Below are 27488 nucleotides of genomic sequence, written 5' to 3'. Positions count from 1 at the left end.
GGGGACATAAGGGACTTTTTTTGAGGAATATGAGAGGTATTGTGAGGCAAAGTATGGGATAACAAGAGAGTCTGGGCAAGAGAGTTAGGTAACTTTTTGACTGGATTTTTGTTGGATATGTTTAGGGTAATTATGAGTATAGGGAATGTGCCGTATGAGAGTGTAAAAGCTAGGATTGTAGAACAGGCAAAGAAGATAAAGAGTAGCGTTAGATATAGGAGGAAGCAAGATTTTGAGGAGGCAAGAATGAATGTTGGCGAGTCGTTGTCGATGTATGTCTGTAGGTTAGAAACATTAGCTAGGAAAAAGTTTGGGGACGAAGGGATAAATGAGTGTAAGGAGTTAGTGCGAAAGTTGTTGGCGACTGTACCAGAGAGTGTATATGAGTTTATAAATCTGAAACGTAAGGAGAAAATGCGATGGACGAATGAAAGGTTAACATGGAATGACATTTTAGAAATAGTAGAGGATTACGAGTTAGACAGGTGTATGAAAGAGAGTAGAAGTGTTAGTGTTAGGACTGAAGTAGGTGAGGTTGTACCAGAGTTTAAAAAGCTATAGGGAGGCAGTTTTGGAAGGGCCGAGTCGAATGGCAGAGCGAGTGGTAGATAGGAGCGTTAGGGCAAGTAATGTGAGTGTAGTTAGCCCTAAAATAGATAGAAGTACAATGTTGGAAGAGTAGGGTCAGTTAGTCGTGAGCGAGATCAGTGTTATAGATGTGGTAAGCCAGGACACAGGAAGAATGAATGTCGTTGGGCGTTAGGAGCGTGCTTTGGGTGTGGGCAAACAGGGCATTTGGTGAGTGAGTGTAAGAAGATAGGGATATTAAATGTTATTGGTGTGGACAGGTAGGGCATATAGCTAGTGGATGTCGGGGTACCCGTATGAACATAGTTTGTGGCAACTGCGGGAAGAACGGGCATTATGCTAGGATGTGTAAAGAACAGCGTGCGAAATGTGTTGAATGTGGAATGGAAGGTCACGTTGCGAGTGTGTGTAGGCGAAAGAGGATGAGTCAGGCTGGGAGTTCGGGAAACTAGGTGAGAAGGGGATTCAGTTGGGTGGGTCCTCTGGTATGCGGGTAGTAGGAGTGATGCATGTGCGTGAAGGATTGTTACATGAAAAAGGGTTTGGGGATGGAGCTCATGAATGTATGAGTGTAAAAGTGAGGTGCAAAGGGGTGTGTTTGGTTGCTTTGATTGATACTGGGTGTAGTGTCAATATTCTTTTTAAGAATGGATGCGACAAGTTGCGGAGTGAGTGTGAAATTGGGGAGTGTAAAGGGGAGGTACGAGGAATAGGAAATTTGGGTATGCCTGTGGTGGGAGTGGTGCATGAAAATGTAGAAATCGGAGGGGTAGTGGTAGATGAAAGTGACTTTTATGTGATCGAGGGAGTGAGTGATAAGTATGATATGTTGTTGGGGTACGGGTTCTTGAGGAAGTGTGGGATAGTGGTCCGTCCAAGAGCAAATATGGTTGAGTTGCATATGAAGGGGAACATACGTGGAGAGTTGTACTTAGGTAGAAATGGGGAGGTAACCAGTAAAATATGGAAGGGGGTGCCGTTAATTGCGAAAGAGAGTGTAAAGGTGCCGCGAGAAGTCGGAGAAGTTGTTAGTGTGAAAGTTGCGTGGCCGGATAGTCTTGGGATTGTCAAAGGTGACAAGTGTACATACGTGGTTGAGGGTGTGGATGCGAGCAAGTTAGTAAGAGCAAGCGTGCATGTATACGACGGGATTTTGGATATGGAGAATCCGCGGGTTTTTGTAGCCTCATTGCCGAGTGTTAGGAAAAAACGAGTGCGGGGTATACGTGAAGGTGATTGTGTGGGGTTGCTATACACGTTGGTGAGTACAGATGATGCAAGATATGTTGAAGTGAGACAGGTGATGACAGGTAGCATGACAGGCAGTGATGATTGGGAGTATGATGAGTTGAGAGGAAGAGTTGAGGTCAGTGAGAATGTTAGTGATGATGAGAGGAGGCGGTTGATGCAGATGTTGTGGGATCGGCGGGGTGCGTTGAGTCGTGGTGACGAGGATTTTTGGGGGTCTAAGCTTCCCGAATTCAAGATCGTTTTGGAAGACGATACCCCCATATATCAGCGTCCTCGCCACTTTTTCCCCGCCTATTACCCGAGAGATTGAGGAGCAGTGTGAGGAGCTTGAGAGAGTGGGAGTGATAGAGAGGAGTGAGAGTGCTTGGAATAGCCCCATAGTCCCTGTACGTAAGCCGGATGGAAGTCTGCGGATGTGTGTAGATTATAGGAGGGTGAATGAAGTGACTGTGAAGGAGCGATTTCCGATGAATGTGGTGTCTGATTGTGTGTACAAGATGCATGGGATGAGAGTGTTTACCAAATTAGACCTAGTAAGGGGCTATTACCAGATGCCTCTTGAGGAGGGGAGCAGGCCTGTTACTGCTTTTTCAAGTGGTAGTTGCCACTACCAGTTTAAACGGTTGAGTTTTGGGTTGGCTAACGCGCCTGCTGCCTTTCAAAGGGCAATGAATGGGGTTTTGGCTGGGTTTGATAGAAGGAAGGTGACTGTGTTTATAGATGATATTTTGATTGTGAGTGAAACTGTTGAGGAGAATATGGAGCTGCTTGAGAAGGTATTAGAGCGGTTGGAAGAGGTTGGAGTGAAAGTGAAGTTGGAGAAGTGTTCGTGGTTGGCTGGGGAGGTGGAATTTCTTGGTCATAAGGTAAGTGCTAGTGGCGTAAGGAAGAGTGAAAAGTTTGTGGAAAAGGTAAGGGAGTTCCAAGTTTCCCGGTACCGTGCGCGAGTTAAAGGGGTTTTTGGGGTTGATTGAGTTTGGGAGGAAGTTTGTTAGCGATTGTTCGGGTATAGGGAAGCCGTTGACGGAATGGACAGGAAGAAAAATTGTACTAAGCTAAGGTGGGATGAGCGAATGGTGGGAGCATTTGAGAGATTGAAAGAGGAGGCCGCTAGAGAGTCACCTTGGCTTTTCCAGACTATAGTGAGGAGGCGGGTGAGGTTAGTATGGGAGGGTGTTTGGCACAGATGCAAGAGGTGGATGGGGAGGAACAGTTGAGAGTAATTGCGTATGTAAGTAAAGTTTTTAATAAAGTGGAGCGGAAGTATTCGGTGGTTGAGAAAGGAGCTGCAGCAATAAGGTTTTGTGTGAAAGCGTTTAAAGTTTTTATATGGGGTAAAATTTGTCATCCGGACGAACCATCGGCCATTAGTGTATATGATCAAGAAGGAGAGTGTGAATGCTAGGATCGCGAGGATGATTGAAGATTTGAAGTGGAGTTTGAATTTTAGGTTAGAATATGTGCCAGGGAGTAAAAATGTGATTGCTGATGCAATGTCTAGGATGCATGGGGTAGGGGCACGGTGTCGTGAAGAGTGACTGGGGTCCGAATGTGGTGCCTGAGGGTTTGGTTGTAAGAGAGAGGTTTGAGGGGGATGACAGAGTGTGAGAATGTTTGTTTTCGGCATTGAAAGACTTGGAAGGGAGAGGTCTGGTTGAAGAGGTACCTGGTAGTGCGAATGAGTTGCGAGTGAGATTGATGAGTGAAGTGCAGAAAGGAGTGGCATAGGCGGTAGGAACAAGGTGGGGAAGAGGAGGTGTTGCGTACAAATTGCTGTTAGCAGTAGCTGAGTTGTTTGGAATGAAAGGGTGTTTTTGTATTTTGGATGGGATAGACCCGGTCGAATATCGAGGGAGGATAAGTACGGGCAGTGAGCATGGGGTTTCGAGGATTCAGTGCGGGGAAAATGGTTGTCATTGGTTGGTTAGGAAAGGGGACTATGAAGGGCGGGGTTTTGAATCAGGAGTATGGAAGTGGGGAGGTAGCTGAGGATGAACGTGGTGAGGATGACTGTGATGTGGATAATCAGGTGGATGTGGCAGTGAATGTGTGTGCATGGGACACGAGGGAAGATGGTGGCGATGATCAGAATAAATGATAGTGAATACTGTGGTTTGGTTTTTACAGGGGCACAAGCTTCCTTGGTGAGTGGGCCAGTGGTAAGTGAACTGGGGAGAGATGCGATTGGGAAGTGAAAAGGCGGTGTACAAGTGTGAGGATACATGGGCTGGGACAAGGAAGTGTTTTGGTTTGGGAAGAGGTGCAGTTAAAGGTTAGGTTGGGAGATTTGGAAGCTGTACTAAACTTTGTAATCATGGGAGAAAATGATATGCCAGCTTGCTTTTTGATAGGGATGGATTTTTTGAGGATGCATGATGTAGCGTAGATATAGGTAAATGGGATTCTTAGTAAGGGGGGTAGCACAATAGCTAGGATTCAGGATTGTAGTGCATTTGTAGCAAACTTTGTGGGGGTAATTGATATTGCTAGAAGTGAGAATGATTTGTTGAGTGAGGAGGAGATTGAGGAAATGCAAGATAAGTGCTTGGAGATAAGTGTTGCGGCAAGTGTGTTCCTTTGGGGGGAGTACGTGTGGAAGATTTGGCCACCTTGAGTTTGGGTATGTATAGGAGGGTTGCTAAACGGTTTGTGGTTTGTAAAAAACATAGTGTACTTTTTGCATCAGGAAGGGGTGTATGACAGGGAAGTGTATGTGACTGTGTTTTCTGTTGAGTCAGCAGTGAGTATGTGTTTGTTGGTGCATGATCGGTTTGGGCATATGGGGAAAAATAAGTTGTGGGAGTGCATGAGAGAGAGATTGTATGCGCCTGGGTTGAATAGGATTTGTGTGGATGTGGCTGTTACGTGTGAAGACTGCCAGAGGGGAAAGTATCAGTGTGCATGCGAGTCCACCTGTGTTGCGGTTGCAGATGAAAGAGCCGTTTGAAATGCTTGTGATTGATTGTGTTTCGTTGCCAAAGACTGTGCGGGGGCATGTGGGAATGATTGTGATGGTGGATCATATGAGTAAATTTGCCTATGCGGTTCCCATCAAAGATAAGAGGAGTGAAAACTATTGCAGCATATGGTGGGGCAAGTGATGTTGCCTATGTGTGTGTGTAAGCCGGCGAAAATGTTGAGTGATAATGGGCCTGAGTTTGTGGGGTGGGAATTTGAAGAAATGTTGAAGGAATGGGGTATTGTCCATGTGTATTCTACTCCATATATGCCCAGTGCGAATGGTTTGGCGGAAAGGACTGTTAGAACGATGACTGAGATTTTGCGAATGATGAGTAAAGGCGACAATGATTGGGATATGTATGTAGGACGTGCAGTTTGGGTATATAACGCCACACTGCAGAAGAGTATAGGTATGATCTCCTTGTAAGTATGTGTTGAATTTTGAAAGGATTTGTAGGCCGCGGCTGGGTCTGTCAAAGAGTGATCAAGATTTGTGGAAGAAAGCGAGTGTAAGGTTTGAAAGTTTTGGGGTTGGAGATAAGGTGTTGAAAGAGGTGGTTGAAAAAGGGAGAATGAATGTGAATAAGGTAAGGGAGAAATTTGAAGGGCCTTTTGAGATTTTGGAAGTGGGACCAAGTGGATTGAGTTATGTGTTGGGGAAATTGCGAGTAGATGGGGGTGTGGATGAGGTTAGGGCACACCATAAACCAGTTCCGTAAGTGGAGGGAAGTACCCCACAGTATGTTCGGGAGAATGCGATGAGTGAGTGGTTGAGGGTGAATAAATGTGAGCCGAGTGTCAGTGAGCAAATGGGTCTGGAAGATCGGCAGTTGGTGTTGGTTGAGTATGGAAGGAAGCGGAAAAAGGTAAGGAAAGGGAATGAAAGGGAGAAACGTAAGCTGCATGATAGATGGGGTTAGTTAGTTGTTAGGGTAAAAATGTGGATAAGGCTACGCAGTGTAATACAGATGATTTTGGGGGGAGTAAGTGATACATATAGCGTGTGTGGGTTTGCAATTGTCAAGGGTTTAGTGAAGTTTCACCAGGAAGGGAATCGGGTAGTAAGGATGTAGTTGGCAGTATGAATGAGCCTCTCTGGGAGGGAGTTTGGCAGGAGTGTAAAATTGAGGTAAGTGATTTGGTGGCAGAGTTACAAGAGATGTTCGGACAAGAGTTAAAGGGGGTAGATGAGATAGTGAATGGGATTTGGGGGGATAGTAGTGAGGGAGATAATGATGGTAGTCTGACTGGAAGTGATCTGGGAGAAGTTGATGGCGGTGTAACTGAGTGTGTGTATGAGGGCCCTCAAACAAGATCCAGGGGACCTGCATCTGAGCATCCGTGGGTGTTGCGGAAGGCTATTTAGTGTGGGTGTTGTGAGTGAAAGGAGACGTTGTCAAATGTAACAGGGGAGGAAATATGGAGGAGTTATGAAGTTCCATTTGACAACGTCTGTGTGTGTGAGAGAGAGAGAGAGAGAGAGGGTGTAATTGCTGTATGGATAGTTAATGACTGAATTGGTTGTTGGTAGGTTCTGGGCTGTTTGCTGTTGGAGGTCTGTGTTTTGACTTTTGAGTGAGAGTTTTTGCGTCAGTCTTAAGCGAGTCTTTGGTGAGAGCTGGTGAAGTTAGTAGTGTCGGACAGCTATTTGAAGGATTGGAAATTAGCTGTTTTTTTTGTGTGTTGTTTTTGTTGTTGTCAAGTTAGTGTTTTTTTTTTTGCTTAGAGTTGTTGTGCCTGTGTTGTGTTGTTTGTGCAGTGGTCTTTTGTTGTGTTGTGTTTTGTTGTTATGTGTGATTTTTTGTATTGTTCTTGGTATTTCTGTGACCTCAACCAGTGGGACAACACAGGATAGCCGGGAGTATCTGGAGTGTTGGTAAGTACGTGTGTTTTGTGTTGTTTTTGGGGGTTTTGTTTTTCTATAGGTGTAGGTCAATTGTCCTGCGTGTATTTGTTGTGTAAAGAAGAAAGTGTGACTGAGGGTGGATTTTGGCAGGTGGATCGTTTAGGTTAATGTGGGGGGGAGGGGGGGATTTTTCTCTTGTTTTTTTTCTAGCTTGTGATCCCGCCACAGGAGGACTAAATAATATCATGTCTTTATTTTCTGGGTGATAGTGTAGCATGGATTGACACACGCACACACACACACACACACACACACACATATATATATATATATATATATATATATATATATATATATATATATATATATATGTGTGTGTGTGTGTGTGTGTGTATGGGTTACATTAAATAAAGGTATTTATGTACACATTCGTAGAGTAATGTACATTACAAAGAACCAGGCCAGAGACCAAGGAGGTCAGGCAAGAAATAGATTGACGATGCACCCCAGTGTGTGGACACCTGGGGTCAGCATTTTCTATGCTGACAATATCAACAATGCATTCTCTGGGAAAATATGTTGACTCTCCCACGAGGCGACTTGCCTACGCGACTTACCCAGTTACGTATGTTAGTTCATCTGTCTGTATATTGAGCAGTGTTTGCTCTCCTATGATTTTGTAAACAAAATGTATCTCAGACTTCACCTTCCTCTCTTAGCTTAAACATCAATTCAAAGACCTCCTTTGCACTATCCAACGATGTAAGCAAGAATATATCTTATATTTTTGTACCATGTGTTTCAACGACTTAACCTCCACACCAGAAAGAAGCAATTGAAACGAAACTTAGAGAATATCATCACAGTCAAGGAGACTGAGCTAAGAATGAATGGTGTTTATACAACCGACGTCTGCTATGCAGATCAAAAGAACAACCCGGTTGCCTCGTTTGTAAATAAATACGAGGACACCAACACACACACACACACACACATATATAGTATATATATATATATATATATATATATATATATATATATATATATATATATATCATACTATAATGGGCGTAATGTCTGTCTGTCTGTCTCTCATTCAATCACGGCCAAACGGCTGGTCAGATGGGCATGAAAATTGGCAGGGTTATGGTGAGGACCCCTAAGATGGTTTGTAATGGGGTTTCATCCAACCTACCCCCCCTCCTTTGTAAGGGGTGAGAAGGGATTCCCTGAAATTGAGCTGTTTCTGGCCGTGAAACGAGGCTGGTTATTTCCCGTAGACTTAGATACTTTACGATTTTTCATACATAATTTCTGTACAACTTACCCCGGACACAATAAAAGATGAAAATTGTCATCAATATCCTCAAGATTTTTTTAATAACTTAAATCCATCGGGACTGCCAGTGCAAACAAAATTAAACGTTGAAAAAAGTACTGCCCGATAATGTTGCTCCGGAATTTTGATCCTTGCCAATGGACATTGCAATGGAACGAGGTACACCGTTATGGAGCTAAACTCCCACGTCATTGAAGCAGTGATAGCAACGGGCCCTCACACCGGCAAACGTCTGTTCATCCCCTGGATTCCTCTGATGCCTTTGGACAACCAGTTTCCATTCCAGTTACGGCGCAGGCAGTTTCCCATCAACCTGGCCTTCTCATTCACTGCAAACAAGTCGCGAGAGCCAGACTTTGGATCGTGTTGGTGTGTTTTCTGCCGTCACCCAAGTTCACACATGGCCAACTGTATGTGGGCGATGGCAGCAGATCAAACTGACTCTGGCCAACTTGAAATTAAGTTGTGGACAAACTGATAATATGTACAAAGTGGTTCTGTAGTAGGTATTTATAAAAATCGCCCTTATTTTAATATTGCTGAACAAGTAGTACTAAATTTTTTCACTTCTGCCCCGCAGTTTATCACCCATCGTAGATTGTAATTTGCTAGTATATATATATATATATATATATATATATATATATATATATATATATATATATTCCAGTGTAGCATGAAATAACACATGCTTGAGAATATCCTTAAATCCATGGTAGAAAAGGTAATTGAAACTGGGGACTTGAAACAAGTACTTTCATAGTTTAGTCTACATTTTCAAGTTCACATTGAATATGATAGAATTTGACAGACCTTTATATACAAAAATAGAAAGAGGGGGCAGGGTTACAGTTTAGTAATCTGGGTGGTGTATTCTTTAAGCAAAACAGACAAGGAAAGAGGATCAAGGTTATAATCCAGGATGAAGATTTAAATTCCTTATTGACATGGCTTCAATAAAAATGGACTCCAACAGATTCCTCTTGTAGTAATCTTTGACCCTGTAGATTATCGAGGAATTATCCCAGTTAATAGCATGGCCTTGTTGTCTTAAGCCAATGATCCACATTGCCATTATTTGTTAAGCCTCTTGATTTGTGATGTTTGTGCTGAGAGCATCACACCTTTAGTTCTTTTGGTGTTTGCCTGATATATATCTTATTACATTCTTTGCAAGGAATAGCCTATGATGTATACATTTTTGTTTGAATTTGGTGGGCCATTCTTAATTAGTTATTTCTCAAAATATTATATTCAAATACTAATTTAAATTTAATATCAATAGTTTTTAAAATGGGTACAGTGCAAATGAAATTAGGATGAAATAGTACACAGAGAATATTCTTAAATTCTTTGTTAATACTGGGTGGATTGTAACATGTCTTTATGATTTATTTCTAAATTTAAAAAGTTCCAAAATATGGAGCGTAACATAATGTCTATTATTTTATCAATAATTCTAAATTCGTCTTCTAAAAATTCAGAATTACAAATTCTAATAGGCTTGATGAATAGATACTATATAATTATATAATATATTATATCAATATATATAGATTATATATCATATTTATTTTTACACTATGAAATCACAAAAGTAAGCACGTGATTTTGTTTTACCAGCAAAAGCCACAGGGAAAATTTAAAAAAAGAAAAGACAGAGTGCCAAGTACTTTCGTGTATTTAACACATCTTCGGGGCACAAAGTAATACAAAACGTAAAAAACTATTGAGCAAGAAAGCTCTCACGAAAGCAAAGTGGAAAAGAATTATATATGTATGTACAATAAGGCCATTACAAACAGAAACAGCATTCGTCCAGATTACCCAACCGCTTTAACACCCCCAACAAGTCAAAAGAAAAAGAGTAAATTGCCCAATGACCCAATTACTTACAGAAGAGAAAAAAAAAACACTGACTATTGTCAACCAGTTTTATAAGAAGAGAAAAACACTGACTATGTCAACCAGTTTTATAAAACAACTGAATTCACAATTATGAATAGTAACAATAATAACGGCATTAACAAACATACCTAAAAAAACCAATAAACAAAAATAACTGAATGAACAGTACTATCAATATGAAATACATAAAAAATAAATTTTTTTTGACTAGTAACACAAAAAAACTGAAAGGATAATGTTAAAACTCACAAGAAATACATAAAAAGGAACTTGCCAAGTACACCAAATTAAAGAATAATGTTAAAACTCTTCACTATTTTATCTATGATAACATTGTCTAATTTTGTACATACCAGGGCTCAAATTTAAAAGTTTTCCAGAATATGTCTTTATAAAGCAGATTCAATTATATTCCTACTAATATAATCGTTACAAAATAAAAATCTCTTTTGCCTCTGTCCAATCAATCACATGGTTAAGATTACTAAGGTGAACAAAAAATAAAAAGGGCACTAGAAGTCTGTCCTGTTCTAACTGAATATTTATGTTGATTTATCTTGTAAGACAAATCTTTCCCAGTTTGGCCGACATATTTCTTATCACACCCTGACAATTCCTTGTTAGGGAGTGATAAGAAATATGTCGGCCAAACTGGGTAAGATTTGTCTTACAAGATTAAATCAACATAAATATTTCTAGTATATATTATAGTATGTGTATCTTCAGAGCTATTAGAGTCCTGAATTTTTAGAAGACGAGTTTAAAATTATTGATAAAATAGTATATTCATTATATTACTCTCCATATTTTTTGGAACTTTTCAAACTTAAAAATAAAGCATAAAAGACGTGTTACAATCCAACCAGTATATTAACAAAGAATTTAAGAATAATCTCTGTGTAACATTTACATCCTAATTTCATTTGCGCTGTATGCATTTTAAAAACTATTGTATTATATATATATATATATTATATATACATATATATATATATATATATATATATATATATATATATATATATATATATATATATATATATATATATATATCATATATATATATATATATATATATATATATATATATAGATATATATTATTTATATATATATATATATATATATATATATATATATATATATCATATATATATATATATATATATAAGATATATATAGTATATATATTGTGTATATATATATATATATATATATATATATATATTATATATATATATAAGATATATATATCACAATTCCTCTAATTTTGCAATGTTGTAAGTGGCATTTGTTATCCAGTATTATCTATTGAGAGTTGCCGTACATTCTTCGTATTTAAGAAAATGTAAGATTATGAGTTTTTATCTCGGAGATCTAAAGTCGGTCTATAATTGTAATGTATCTCCGTTCTGTCTTTAAATGTCACTGAGCTGAAATCAATTATTATTATTATTATTATTATTATTATTATTATTATTATTATTATTATTATTATTATTATTATTATTATTATCAAAACAGCATCCAATGGACCTGGCGTCAAATCTTCGGAATATTCTACCTTTTTGAATATCACTTGACTCTCATCGAAATCGAAACATAAATATTTAGAAGATATAAAAACTTTACAAAATTTTATGAATTCGAATACTTATGTTAAATAAACAATGTATTCCTTAATATATGTGCACAAGCTCAAATAAGTGGTAGAGGAGTTTCACAATTTTTCGTTCACCTGTTTGACGCACGATTCATGCCTCACTAACCTATTTTTCTTTTCGAGGATGGAAGAAATCTTATTATGCAATGACGTTAAAAACAGTCACTGATATCTTTAGAACATTATGTTATGTTATTGCGTAAAACTAGTTTTGACGTGAACGAAACGAAGTGACAAAAATGTCATATCACAATCACTGACGTTATTTCTTAGTGGATAGGAGACACCTGTCAATAGTAGTACGCATAAACAATAGTACTTACATTATCATTTCAATATTAAGTTGAAGGTAGTTGAACGATTCCATTTGATAAATTTTACAGAAAACATTGTTAACTCACAAAATGCTATCAAAGATGAAAAATATGATAACCTAACAGTGTGAACAATGCTACTTCACTTTATTGCTCTCGATTAAGTGATGAGCGCGGAAATCTAATGTCAATGTGTCATTTACCAGTCTAAACGTCCCCCACTGAGCGAGAGACAATTATTGCACTGCATTCGGTGCAAGTTCCTGTTAAGGCCCCCAAACACTGAACGATTGTACACTCGATCGTGTTACACCCTGTATGATTGTTGCAGCTGTCAAAGGACAACCCCTGATTACAGCAGTAGGTTTTTATTGTAAAAAAAAAATCTGAAATAGACTTAAACGAGAAAGTCGCCTTCATAATTATTATCTTTACAATATGCTTATGATAGCAGGTCTAGCCATAGATGTGAAACTAATTTTAATTAGTTCCTACTTAGAAGAAATGAATAGCTACAGAAAGATCAACCCAAGAAAGTTTTTATGAAAGCAATATTCGTCAGCTTTGACTCACACAGCTTTCCAACGTGTCCGGGTGAAACAGAATGTTATGCAAGGAATTCGATAAAAAAAGACTAAATGCTTTTTTGACTTGGAATAGCTAGGTATGAGTAAATTATGGCAAGCAATTATGAAAACGATGAGAAAAATGAACATGGCCAATGCAAATTATTTAGATCGGCGGTAGGAGACGAAATGACGCCACCCCTGGTACAGTACGATACGTTGGACTCAATGGTATATGTTTTTGCTTTGCAAACTAATTATCTTTGATGCGTTGAATAAATCTACTCAATTCTAATTTAATTTGTTTCAAGTGTAACAGCTTTGAAAGGAAATATTTATTGATATGTGTAAATAATCTGACACCTGCATATGGCAAAATTTCCATAAAGAACAATGAATTAAGAAACTACGCCAATAGAGAGAAACTGTACTTCAATTGAAGCACACCTACTAGCCTGTAAGGTGCCATTTTCTGGGTACGATTGGTCGGTCCCAACTCTGTGCGATCATCTTTCTTTCGCTCTTGCGAGCTGTTGCTGCAACCATGACGCAGGTAAGCTCTCCGCGTCCTTTTATATATATGTACAGATTTAGAGGCCAGTGTGGGTTTTAAATGGTACTTTTGGGGCAATTACTTGTGAACATGAAGGGAATCGTATATTTATGCCACGAATTGTATAGTTTTGATATTTTTCCTGCGATGTTGAACTTCGTGTGTAATGTTGGATGTAACAACGTTGTGCAGTGTGTACCCCTTGGCGTATTTATATCCGTTGGAATCTATATCATCCTCTAAAGGGGAGTGAAATGGTACTGCTTATTTTATGTATTAATGTGTACCCACTACGTATTTGTAATTTCCATAGCTTAAAACTTAAAACATCGCCGACTATTAAATTATTAGCGATAGTCTTTCGATTACAAGAGGGGCTGGAATACTGGGTTTGTGTTTAAAGACATACGGGATTACAAGACATACGGGGTAGTAATCGGACTATTTATAACAGATTTCTGAAGGGAAGTCGTTCCCTATTTTAAATTTGGAATTTTCTTTATATCCTAGATGTCCACCGCGGACTAAAAACTAGCCTTGGTTAGAGTAATGTCCTAAGGTTATGCACCTTAACTCATTCATTGGCAATGGGATCACATTTAACAGAGACGTGTTTTGAATCGGTTAGAAATAACCCATTGAGGGTCTTGGTTCCAAAATTTTAGCTCTGAAAAGGACGCATTCACAATAATTCTTGAGTAGGCTAAGGGGATTCCCATGGTGTAGGTGATTAGACCAGTCTGCTTAGCCTGAAGCTTAGGCTATAGAAAGGGGGAACACCGCAGTGGAGAGCTATCGTCATCGCGTGGCGCAGCCTTAGTCACTTGATATTTGGTAGATGTAGGGTACTTATCCGCGGCGGGTCTTGACTATTGGCAGTTGCGGTTTTCTAAGCAGATTTACCTACTGAAAAAGAATTTTTAAGTCTAGGGATTGGGGTGTCCAGTGTATTTTGCTGTCTAGTACTGGCCCTGGGTGGTTGATTACAGTTGTTTGAATAAATGTTACTTATCTTGTTCAGTAGGTAAAACTGCATGGAAAAACCGCAATTGCCATAGTCAAGGCCGCCGCGGTTAAGTACCCTAGATCTACCATACTCATAATGCGATATATGAAAGCACCATATGAACTTATTTTAAAATAAAGTATGTGAGCTCTTCATAAAATGTTTTCTAGACAGTTCTGAAATCCAATATGGGGGCAACCGCATTACGTTCCGTTAGTAACTACAGCCAAGGCACCATCTTTCCCAGCCTTTCCACCACTCGTTTGAGCAATATTAGCGTATATAATGTCTTGATCTTGCTCAAGATTAGTTGTAATCTGCTCCGTAAAACATTGTTGCCTGTATTAGGGTAAAAAACCGCATGGTACAGGGGTGGACCATGTACGATCAATGTGTACAACCCCGAAAAAAGTGCATTATAACGCGTCCTGACATCGGAGATGGGCATCAGACGCGACTTGTTGTTGTGAGAAACGGAGCTAAAGACTACTCCGGTTGTCAGGATGCGTTTTAATGTACTTTTCTTGGGTTGTACACATTGATCGTACATGATCCACCCCTGTACCATGCGGTTTTTTTACTCTAGTGAAAGTATGAAACTTCCTGGGTGGGGTCATGATTTGAACTGAAATTCATTTTTACCTTTAAATTTTTTATCCTCACTGCCATCACAACTGAAACTCCAGTGCTCATTTGATTGTAATTAGGGTAAACAACCACAGTTGATTCTGCGTCATCGCGTGGCTCGGCTTTTGTTCACTATAATTTAATTGGTGAAACAAGAATAAAATTACTTTAAGCATACCATTCAAAGATTGTTGTTTCGTCAACAATGTGATATATGAAAGCGCCATATGAGCTCAAATAAGCATGTGAGCTCATGGTGAAATTTTTGCAAGGCAGTTTTGAAATCCAATATGGCGGCAACCTCGTGACTTACCGTTTGTAACCACAGACAATCTACCATCTTTCCCTGCCTTTCCAGCGCTTGTTTACTCGTTTGAACAATGTTAGCGTATAGTTGAAACTTTTATCTTGCTCACATTGCAGTTGTAATCAGCACAAAACATTTTGTTGTATCTATTAAAGTACGAAACTATTCCTGGGGTCATGGTTTGAACTGAAATTCATTTTTGCCTCTGGTATCAGTGACAGCTAAGTGAAGTGTATTGATACACAGTCGCTGAAAACATGTTTTTTCAGGTTTTCAAGCTGAAAAAGGCATAGACTGTATGAAGAGTCAGTTTTAGAAATCTTATATTCGTAGGTCATGAACATTGAATCTGGCCTGAAAAGAGTTCCGAAGAGATTCAAAGATTTGGAGCTCGGCTAGTAAGGTAGTGCGTCCAATTCGGAAACATGCTGTTAATATAGACCTGAATTTGGATGATTACTTACAATTGATTAGGTAGTTTATCAGAGGATCAACTTTGGTAGTTTTTCCTTATTACCATGATTACAGCAGAGCACAATTTGTGTACTTTAGTCTTCTTTGAATCTCCTCTCGAGCTCTTCAGGGCCGATTCGATCATTCATGACCTACCGATATACAACCTCTGGAAGTTTGACTTTTCATGGTAATTCTTCAGAAGCAAGCTACATCACCATTTCTAAAAAAAAAAAAAAAAAAAAAACAAAAAAAAAAAAAAAAAAAAATCCTTCATTTTATGGTGTATTTTCAAAGAATCTGATCTTATTTTCTTGAGGAAATTATTATTTTAACACTTTTCCATCCAACCAGGGTTGGGCCCCAGTTGGGGAACGGGGTTTTTGGGTGGGGAAATGCCAGAAAGGATGAGTGCTTTGCAGCAATAATAATCTTAACAAATGCATAATGAAGACAAGATCAGCTAACCTAACCCCCCCTTTAGCTGCATTCTCACCTGGGAGGGGTGCTGCGACCCCCCCCCCCCACTTCACCACTATTAACTAATTATGATGAAGGCGGACAAAAAAAAAAATTAAAAGTATACGCCCACTAACCAGAATATTATGGAGTTGGATATAATAATGCTGGGAAAGCTTCAATTCCCCTTCAGCTAAGTTATAACAAAAGTTAGGACCACACCATAACTTGAAATTTAAATTTACTTCAAAACAGATGGGATTTTTCCAACCACGTTTCCTCTAGACAAGGAAACACTAAATTAAATCGCTTACGCTGATGTCCTTTATTTCGTCACTACAGAGCGATCACATCTAAAGGCGGCGTTCCTGTTGTAGTTGATCGACATATAGCTCCACAACGCGCGCCAGCGTTTTTTCTTTAGAATTAAATTGAGCATATTCAATCACAACTTCTTTACCACCATTAGACAAATAATGATAAAGTTTTCATATCCCACATTGCATGGCAAACAATCTGTAGGAAATCGATGGTCTGTCAAAATTAATGCCAGAAGGGCCAGCCACTGCCTCTGCCATAGCTACAGTAAGACAAATTGCAGGGTTTTCCTTCATTATTCGAAGTATTCAGTCAAATAAGGATAGGGTAGTTCGCGGACACAGGGACAGATCCTACAATTCCAGAACCATTACCCCAAATAACAAAATGCATAGAATAAAAGTTGTCCAGAATTCCAAAATATACCAGGAAAGTCACTTATATCCGACCATTTTACACCATAATGCCATACGCCGATATTTCCGTGAAACTTAAATTTTTTCTAAGTACCCACTTGATGTGAAGCCTGACATGGCGGTCGGAGCTCCCGTAGTTCTTGAGTTGGCCGCGGACAGGTGCTGTATGTCGGCCCCCGCCCCCCAATGCGGGAAATTTTAAATCAAAGCCAATCCTGTAATCAGGTTGACCCATGGTCATCCCCAAGGGACATGGATTAACTTCCTTCCAACCAATAAGAATGTGTCACATGAATATGAATCAACTCATACATTCAGTCACAAAATTTGCCATTTCCGTTTGCCCCCCCCCCCCACCGCCGACAGGACAGGAACGCATGCAGTATAGGGTATAATATCACGACAGGCCAACCCTCATCACGGTGGACGGGTCTTATTCACTCTATATTTAATTGGTGAAACATGAATACAATTGCAACTCTAAGCATACCATTTAAAAGACTGAAGTTTCGTCAACATATTGTGATATATGAACCCGCCCCATACGAAACTAAAATAAGCATGTGAGCTCTTCGTAAAATATGTTTTCAAGGCAGTTTTGAAATCCAATATGACGGCCACCATCTTTCCCCACCCCGCCTTCCCAGCACTCATTTGAACAATGTTAGCGTATGTATGTAACGTTTATTGATCTTACTTCCAAGATTTGCAGTTGTATCAGCACAATAAAACATTTTGTTGCCTATATTAGTGAAAGTATGAAACTTGTTATTCCCGGGGTTATGGTTTGAACTGAATTCATTCTTACCTTGTAATCGGCGGTTTTTATCCTACTGCCATCACAACTGAAACTCCACAGTGCTTATTTGATTGTTATTTATTACACATTTTTGGTCGTTCGGTTCACTCCACATTGCACCTTTAAAAAAAAAAAAAACCCGTGGCTGTTCCTGGTTTCTAAGCGCGCGCGCCATAAACACAATTACGAACAGCAGACGACGACAGACTACGAAACTGCAAAGTTTTATTCCCTAAACGTTTACTTTACTCGTTATTTAGTTTAAATTTACTTTATTTACAAAATTTTGATTTAATTCATGTATATTATCTCTTTTTGCAAACCAAATTACCCCGAAAAATTACAGATATTTCTAAAGTAGATAAAATCAAATGTTTCTAACGTTTTCGTACATCTGGCTGCCGAAAACCATAGAGGAACGAATACGGAAAAGTTGCAGAGGAACGACTACAGTTTTTTTTTTTTTTTTTTTTTTTTTTTTGCTTTTTTGTTTTTGCTAGCACTTTTCATTGATTTCAGTCTTTTATTAGTATTTTGAATTTCTTTAATAATCGTATGCCAGAAATAAATGTAACCTTTAATGTTTGCATGCTAAGAATGGCAAAAATATCGTTGCCACATTAGTGGAGGCTTCACACATACGCCGTTCCATTATTATAAACTGTTTCCATGAATTCTAGTTGTCATAGTAATGCAATAATGATTGAATTGCTTTAATATTTATGTATATATACTTCCAATACATAGCCAAATTTCATCACCAATTTCAGAGAGAAGAGAGAGAGAGAGAGAGAGAGAGAAAGAGAAAAGAGAGAGATAGAGAGAAGAGAGAGAGAGAGAGGGGGGGGCTTTATACACGTGTTTCGTATCCATTTCTGCATAATGGAGTTTTTGTCTCTTGGTCAGCTAGGCACAAAGTGTCGTTATTCTTTACGATTAGTGATTCACGATACCCTTATAAATTACGGCACTGGGTGTAATGCGCTATAGCAAAATCTCGTTCTGTTACGAGTGTTCGTTACAGAAATAGGTATTGCCCAAAAACGTGCTTGCACTGTCTCTGAAACCCATAGTAGACATGCTGCTTAGTTGTCAATCAGTTTTTATAACCAGATATTTTTTACAAGCTAGCTTATTGATAAATTGGTATTTTTCTCAGTCAAAACATATGCCCCTCAATGCTAACTTTCCTCTTTTAACGACTTTCTGGTCATTGCAAATTCGGCCCCATAATTTCTTATGGTGCGAAAACAGACAGAGGCCCATGGACCGAAAACGATTGCGTCACACTACGGCGATAATCAGCAGTAAAACATCTTCATATATCCAAAAAGTAAATAATAAAGATATATATGCGCATTACGATTATAACAATTACATGTATAGCTGATAACAATCTGCATGAATAACTGGTAAACTGTTCTGCAATGACAGTTGAGTATAGCAATTATTTACAATAGGTACGAAAGTCAAGATGTCGTGACGTCATAATACAGAACTTAAAAGAACGTTCTAATTCAGAAAAATAATTATACTTAAATTTGAGTCAGTCGAGTTACTTTTTCAATAACGAATATTTTTCAAATTAATCATCATAAAATATGTAAAATATTGATGTTTTACTACTTATTTAAAAATTAGCTAAGAGCACGCTTCTCGTCATTTCTACCAAAAACAGCTGTTTACTCCTGGCTTGTTGTTGGTGAGAAATCGTGTTTCGATTGTTGTGATAAAAGTGCTCCAGCGTCTGTGGGTACAAGTGGTGTGCGGATTTATCACAGGAAATGGAAGTTTGTTGACACAAGCGACTCCGTAAACATAGAGATGGCGTCATCTTCAAAACATTTTTAGTTGTAAGTAAAATTTCTAAAGCGTTTGGCGAGATTTCCACTGCCGTGGAGGGCGCCATTTTCAGTACCCTCTGTTCAAATCTTAAAATTTGGCCTTAATTTCTAACTTTGGAGAAACTACTTTACTTCGAAAGGAGAGTAGAGGTCTTTAGCTCCGTTTCTCACCAACAAGAAGTCGCGACTGATGCCCATCTCGGGTGTCACGGACGCGTTATAATGTACTTTTTTCGGAGGGTGGCAAGCGTTGAATGTAGGTGGCCTGGTTGGCCTGCTATGGTGATCTACCCTATTTTCCCTTAAGTTGTTACAGTGGACGAGTTCGATAAATATACGCATTTGTATATTAGTATTCTAAGAGTTCCTCTGAAACACCGACGAAATTATGAAGTGGTTGTACAGAGAAGGGTTGCTTTGGGACTATCCGGGGTTGTGTACAACGTGGAACACAGCGAGCAGATGTTCATGAGACATGGGACCAGCAAGGCCATGGGCCAACCGATTTACATGAGCTGTACAAACAGCAAGTGCGGTAAGAAGGTATCAGTTTGGCAGAACAGCGACTTTGATAGCCTAAAAACTAGTGTTTCGGTTATTTCGAAGCCAGTACCAAAGCACGTATTCGAAACAGATCTAACTCCTGCGGTGGGTATGTTTTGGTTAGTTCGAACCCAGTACCGAAGCACGTGTTTGAAACAGATCTACCGGCCCGACGGTGGGTACGTAGGAACATACATGATGCTGAATTTTGTATGTAAACGTTAAGGTTAGTTCGAAGCCAGTACCGATGCTCGTTGTTCGAACAGTAAGGCCGTGGTGAACGAGGAATGTGTTGAATGGTAGTTATGGGGGGATTTATATAGCCTAGGCTAGTCGTGTTTTTATGTATGTACTGTGGCTAATTCACCTGCCAGAAATCTTTAATAATGCGGAAAGGCGCAAAGCGCCGTTCCGCTGTGGCCTTACTGTATCTGTGGTTAGCGTGCGCTGCGCAACATTACCTCTTGCCAGAACATGTCTCGCTGCCAGGAATCTATAAAAATGAGGATAAGGCGTCAGAGTGCCGTTCCGCTGCGGCCTTGCTGTCGGGTCTAAGCTTCTGATTTAATGTCTGTTTAGTGGTAGCCTAGGCTAGATGTTTTTACATGTAGGCTAGTCTTTCAAAAGTTCTGCAATGTAAGGGGTCCTAGGCTAGCCTAGCCTATGTCAACCTTTAATGCAGAGGAAGGGGTGGGAACCTATGTCGGTTAGTGGTAGCCGCCTAATCTAGAAGTTTTACAGGTGGGCTAGTTTGTTCTAAAGTTTGCAATGTAAAGGGGTCCTAGGCTAGGCCTAGCCTACGTCAACCTTGAATGCAGAGTAAGGGGTCAAACTTTTGCATTAAGGGTCAAAGGTCTGAGTCCACCAAAACTGGGGAATTGAGTTACTGCGCCGTGAAAGTCCTACGCCTCTTCCCCCCACCCCCCCCCCAAAACCCAAAAAACCCCGGTTTCCCAATGGGTCCCCCTTTACCGTTTGATTATTTTTCAGGCTTTATTTTTACTGGGTCAATTACAAAAAGGGGCCAAAAATGTTATTCTCAGATATCTTTTTTCCCGCGAAAAGTGATTGTCCCCGGGTCTGTAGTAGCTCCAACTGCTTTTGTTTGCGTTAAAAAATGAGTGAAAGGGCTCAATTGAAAGTATAGTACATTACCACGGAGGTACAAACTTCAAGCTCATGTAATTCCTCCGCCCCGTTCAATCTTGTATAACAAATGACTACTTTTAAGTAGCTTTTCACATCGTCTCTTTCCTTGTAGGTGATTATTATTTTTAATATCCAGTGTGTAGTGCTTCTGAAGTATTATTTTACCCTTTTCGTTGAAGTCTTGCTTTTTTCAGCTTGAAACCTGAAAACCTCTTGCTTTTCCGTGAAACTGATTATTACGGTTTAGAGGTTCAAAGAAGATGTGAAGTACACAAATTAGTTAAGTTTTATTTTTTGTGTATATAGTCAAAATCTAAGCATGTTTCAAGTATTAGTGATTATTTTATATTTTCATTTTAGTAATTTGGTGATGACAGTATGGTGCTTCATTTTGACATTTTGAATTGAACATGTTCAGCAAAACAATTCAGTTTGAATATTATTACTACTGTTGCTGATCTTCTAGTGCCGTCACCTATAGTTTTCTTAGCAACGGTGTATGGCAACTGCACGATTAGCAAACTGCCGTACCTACAGCAAGTCAATAGCCCCCAATAAGGGGACCACTGACATACCCCGACCACACTGTTATATGTACGGCAGGAAGTCTGAAATTGATGCATGCGTAATTCACTGCTGTACCAATGTCCTGTGCTGAATCTAGTCTCCGCAGACAATTTTAATTGCATGAAAGAGATCTTCCATGTCCACTTCGGACATTTCTGGATCTAATCAGACAAATCTTTCCACTCAAAAGCTGCCCAAAATCCCATCTCTAATTTACTTTCCCACAGGCAAAAACAAAACCAGGACCCAATGCAACAGATTCATGCGATCCCCCCCCCCCCCCCCCCCGTCAAAAGTAGAACTGATGACTTCACGGTTGTTAGACAGCAACAATTTCCAATTAGGAAAGTTGTACATTTAATTTGTGTGAGGCTATGTCCCTGTATTTATGAATAACGGGTTTTGGGTTTGTTTAGTGGGTCATAGCCAGTGCCAAATCATGTGTTCTGACAGATCTTTCATCCAAGCCAATCAAATGTTGGGTGGTGCATGACTTTTCTGATTACAGTTTCAACTTAAGGGGGATCATAAGGGCACAGTGCCCAATTAAGTTAGGTTGGTCTGGTTAGTTTAGGTCAAGACAAAATTCTAGGTTAGGTTTTGCCTTATGCTTAGGTTGCAGCTAGTGGTGCTGAGGCAACAAGCAAGATGTTTATGACAGTTATGTAGGGAATTATATTCTTGGTTAGCCATATCCTTTGTATGTAGTGCTTAATTGCTACTCGTAACACCTGTGGCTAGTGCACAGTAAACATTTCTGCTTGCCAGGAAATACTTTGCCAAGAATCCTTTAAAATTGTGGATAAGGCGCAGCCATTCCAGCACCCCGTTACTAGCACCAGAGGATATGGTAACAAGAAGTACCTTTAAAATCTAATTTCATGTAGAGTAGTGGGTCAAAGTTTGTATTGTATATTAAGTAACAGATCAAACTTTTTTATGCACAGTGGCTCAAGTTTTAAAACAGACTAGTTCTTGAGAAGGCCACAGTGCGGTGGCGTACATTGCCAGACCTCATGGCGCCCGTTTTGTATGCAGATTAGAGGGAAAACTTGTATGTATAGGGTCAACTGTAAATGTACATTAATGTGTCTACAGCAGGTGTTGCAAGGTTTGGATGCTGTATATACATTTGAGGCCACCCCCCCCCCCCCATACTTTAAAAAAAATGAATTCCTCTATGTACTTTTCCCGAAATCAAATAAACAACTGTAGTTTACATGTGGATTTCTAACTTCTAATTGTATCCAATGGAAATTGCCTATCGCAGACATGTTCTGGCTCCAGTGTAAATTGATTAGTTTAAAGTTTATTACATTTGTCTTACAATGTGTTTGTTTGTCTTGCATACAGCAAATTCCAGCAAGCATTAAACCCATTAAAATATTGCCGTGAACACCCTAATTAGCAAATATCGATGCCTAATTTGCAAATATCGATGCATAACACGAGAAAATTGTATAAAGCTGGAGGTGTATTATTGGGGTAAGGAAAGCGGGATTACGGTATAGCCCGCTGCAAAGACAGGCAGCCACCTATACGGTAGCTGGGGCACATCTCGTGCGAAAGTCGATGTGCCCCAGTGCACCCCACAACCAAGTTGTTGCACTATATAAGTATACTTGAGATTAATGGAGAACAAATAATCTAAAAAAAAATTAGACAGCCAAATCAAGCACAACCAGAGAAAATTATATAGGACACACCAGGCCCGTTTGTATAATTGCCAAGATCTGTCACCAATGCAACATTTGCCAAATGTTATTAATTTGTTACCATTCTAATCTTTTCATCCTGTTTTTTTTGTCTTATTTAAGAGGCTTGGTTTTAAAATACCTTATGTATAATATTTGCTATTTCATATTTATATGTTAAATAAATTTAATTGCTTGAGGAACAGAGGCTCTGTAGAGCATCACTATCAGTGATAAAGGATTTAAAAACTTATTACTACATCTTTCTCAATAGTATCTCCCGAAAAGGATTTAAAACTTATTACTACATCCTGTCTCAATAGTATCTCCCGAATAGTTCCTTTGAAAAGGTTTTGGGGTGCAGGAACTTTTAATTTGTTGAATATGCAATATGAGTTTTTAGGATATGCAATAAACAATTTTTTATATATGAAAACATCCTACTGCATCCAATGCATAATATTCTTTTTATAATTGAGGTGGGGCGCATCAACTACTAATGTCTAGTGTATTCTGAAAACACAAAATCTAGTGGATTTGTGTTGAACTGTCCTTCGGGGTTGGCGGCTTTGCAAACCCACCCCTCCCGAAGGACTGTCCAGCACAAATCCACTAGATTTTATCAGAATACAGTAGACTAATTCAAAGTTACTGTTCCTGTATATTTAATAAATTTCCTTAGGGAACGTCCTGGGACAACATGACGCATGACAGGTTATATTTAAAATTACTGCGATGAGGTCAGGATGATGTACACCGCCTCACTGCAGCCATCTTTGGAGCTACAGGAGCTTCATGTCTCATCAACGGGGGTACATAGGAAAAGCTTGTTCCACAGGGAAAATTGGCAGATTGCCAAGTACTGTATTTGGGTTGGGTAAGCGGCTTTTCGGGTAGATTTCGGCATGCTCGAACAACTTTTTATATGCCATTTTACATTTGGAGTCATGTTTTAGGAGTTGTAGGCACATATTGCAGATATTAAAACTACTGGCAGTTGATTCTGGGAATGTTATAATAGCAATTTAGGAAGAGAGAGAGAGAGAATAATTGTTAAATTTTATTTTGCAGAGTAAACCAGCAAAAAAGACTACGAAGACTGCAAAGTCTGGTGCTGAGGGAGGCAAGAAAGCTCCTGCTTCTGCCAATGCCTCCAAAGGAGCAGGAGCTGCAAAAGCAGCTAAAGCCCCTGCTGGTGACAAGGGCAAAGCCCCTGCAGACAAGGCCAAGGCCCCAGCAGCTGGAAAAAAGGCTCCAGAGAAGGCTGCCAAAGCACCAGCAGCTGAGAAGACTCCCAAACCAGCGGGAGAGAAGGCAGCAAAACGGCCAGCGGCAGAGAAGGCAGCCGGAGGAGAAAAACCAGCAAAACGGCCTGCAGTAGAGAAAGGTGACAAAGCAGAAAAGCCAAAGGCCCCAAAACCTAAAACTACAGCTGGAGCAAAAGCTAAAGGAGCTGTGGCGGGTAAAGCCAAGGGCAAAGCTGCTGGCAAAGGAGGTAAACGTGTGACTGCCATGAAGGGCGCCAAGGGTGCTGCCAGCGGTAAGGGCCCAAAAGGCCAAGTTTTGAAAGGTGTTCAGGGCAAGACTGGCGGCAGAATTACAAAACGCAAGAAGGCATCTTTCAAATTTCACATTGACTGTAGACAACCAGTGGAGGATGGAATTATGAATGCTGCTGACTTTGTGAGTACCATGATGCTTCATTAATAATCTGTTCAGTAATGAAATATTTGGAATGCAATAAGCCAAGGAATGATAAGTGAAGTAAATTTAAATTCTTGTTAGTCACTAACAGTCTCTTTGCCTTGTTGTGCTTATATTGTACTTTTGATAATTGTGCCATTTTAATGTTTTATCAAAATTCTGTTAGGGTTATCTTCTGCCTTATTAATGTTTTCTCAAAATCCAGTTAGGGTTATCTTCCCTAGCTGATCAAACAGTTAGGGTTACCTTCCCTAGCTGAGTACCCAGTTACAGTACCTCAAGGAATGGAAATAAGTGGAATAACTGTTAGGGCTACCTTCCCTAAGCAAAGTTAGCCATTCCAGTCACATGACATGGGAATCTGTAACGGAGTTAAATGTTAGGCTTTATGCTCTAACATTAACTGTTGGGTCAACCTTAACTGTGGGGTCAACCTACAGTTCATTTGTTTACTCTTTCACAGGAAACCTATTTGCTCGGTCATGTAAAGATTAATGGAAAGAAAAATAATCTGTCAAATAAGCTAAGTCTTGACAGAAATAAGAATAAAATCACGGTTAATGCTGAAGTCCAGTTTTCAAAAAGGTAAGGCATCAGGTTTTTAGGTTAATATAGATATTAGATATATTTTTTTTTTTCTAAGAAGTATTGATGACTAAATTGTGTACTTGAGGAAATATTCAAATTATTTTAATGAGACTAGGCTTTACAAATGATGCATTTCCCTCCCTGAGGCACCACTGGCTGACCATTTTTAACCACTCACCTTCTGATGAATGTAGTAACAGTGGGGAATAGGAACACAGTTGTTATTTGCTGCTAATATAGCTGTGTATTCCAGGTACCTAAAGTATCTTACAAAGAAGTACCTCAAAAGAACAACCTCCGAGAATTGGTTGAGAGTAGTTGCGGCCACCTACTATGAAAGATACATATGAGCTTCGATACTTCCAGATCAACAATGACGAGGATGATGATGATGACGGTGATGAGTAAATTTAAAATTTTTTTCTTGGCGAGAGAAAAATGGAAGACTTCACACCATAAAAAGTGATGTAGTGAAATTTTGTATCTATTTACCCTACTAATCCACTTATTTTATTGAATTTTTTTCCCCCTTAACTTTAAATCAAGCTTTTACTGGCTTCAAGGTATATTTAAACTCCCTGTGAACAGCATTTGTATTTTTCTCCTGAACAAACATCTCTATATGATGCAACTAGGCCAGCTCAAATCTATGTACAACCCAAACCACATCAGATTGATAATGAATAATTCAGTGAGATGTGTAGTTCTGGTGATAGAATTTCACTCTCGACGTGGTCCGGAAGTCGCATGAGGAAACAGGACCGTGGCCAGTACGTGCAGCAGTGTGCCAACAGAAAAACCGGTGAATTTCATGGATTTAAAGTTTTTGTTACTCTCAAGGGCTGTACTGCATAGTTTTCCAATGATGACTGGCATGTTGGACCATGATGTGGGGACTGTCCTATAACTTTGAATATGTACTAGTCAGTTCATAGGATACTAAAGGTTGTATGTGGCTTCAACAAAGACTACCTTCACATCCTCTGTGGGACATTGCCTGTAGGTCCTTGGGCACTTTTTCCTTCCTTTTTCTATAACTCCTCCCCCCAGCAGGCAGTAGATAATGTGAACCACAATTTGCTAGAAATGGTTAGATACTGGTGAGAGGGCACCCATTCTATTTGTCATATTTGATTTTTCCCACAACATATCTGGATATCTGGCTGTTTAGTAATCTTGGCTTAGCTGATCAGGAGGCGTATGACTTCTTCCTATGTTTATGCTATAACAATTGGCCAAGGAATGAGCAAAACTACCCGCCTATAAAGTTTACTTTACCCTCCTACCAAAAATAAGTAACTTTACGTTAAGACCAGGGTTTATCTATGTGAACAAATGACAAGACTTGCCATACATTGCCCACCTCAAGTCGACCCATATAGTTACCTAACTGGAAGAAAACTAGCTTCACTACATTGGCCAGGGGAGGAAACCAGGTCGGGCTTAGACCACTTTTCCCCCCATTGGTTAGCTCCTATTGCCACCAAAACCTCAGGTTTGTTAGTTATTGGTCGATTGATTGTGAAACTTAAGTCTTTTAGACCAAGCATTAGTTAAGGGCTGGTAGCAACATGGAAGAAAGATATGGATAGAAGCTCAGCTAAGGGTAAGGGCAAAAAACCAAAAGTAAAGCCTGCAGTGCACCCCATGAGGTTACTGTTCCCATGCGGGAGTAGTAATTTATTGGTTATATATGTTATAAGGATAATTAAACCATAGACAAAATAGTTTATGGTACAGTATTAATAGGGCCCTTGCATTTGCACACTGATTAAAGTGTCAGGATAGGTTGGAAAGGAAGATGAAAGAAAAAATATGAAGAGAGGTACAGTACAGGAACGAAAGCGGTTGCAGCTAGGGGCACGCTGCAGAGAACTACAAGTAATGTCTACAGTGCACTGCATGAGGTCCACTGACAGCACTAACTCCCTATGGGGCGAAAATGGTGACAGATGCATAACATGATTGTTTGTATGGTGCTTTTACGTTGCATGTAACCAGTTGCTATCCATTAAAGATGACCACA

General features: G+C 39.4%; 1 protein-coding gene and 1 pseudogene across 1 annotated transcript in view; one reads left to right on the top strand and one right to left on the bottom strand.

Annotated features, from left to right (window-relative positions):
• Window positions 1-27488, bottom strand: part of LOC135199623 (zinc finger protein 84-like) — a 108852-nt gene that overhangs the window by 43222 nt on the left and 38142 nt on the right. The gene's annotated exons all lie outside the window — the stretch shown is intronic.
• Window positions 12897-25885, top strand: LOC135200167 (large ribosomal subunit protein eL22-like; annotated as a pseudogene).

The sequence above is a fragment of the Macrobrachium nipponense genome, chromosome 26 (assembly GCF_015104395.2).
Source record: "Macrobrachium nipponense isolate FS-2020 chromosome 26, ASM1510439v2, whole genome shotgun sequence".
In the NCBI taxonomy this organism is placed as follows: Eukaryota; Metazoa; Arthropoda; class Malacostraca; order Decapoda; family Palaemonidae; genus Macrobrachium; species Macrobrachium nipponense.
This window is presented reverse-complemented; position numbering and strand designations above follow the sequence as displayed.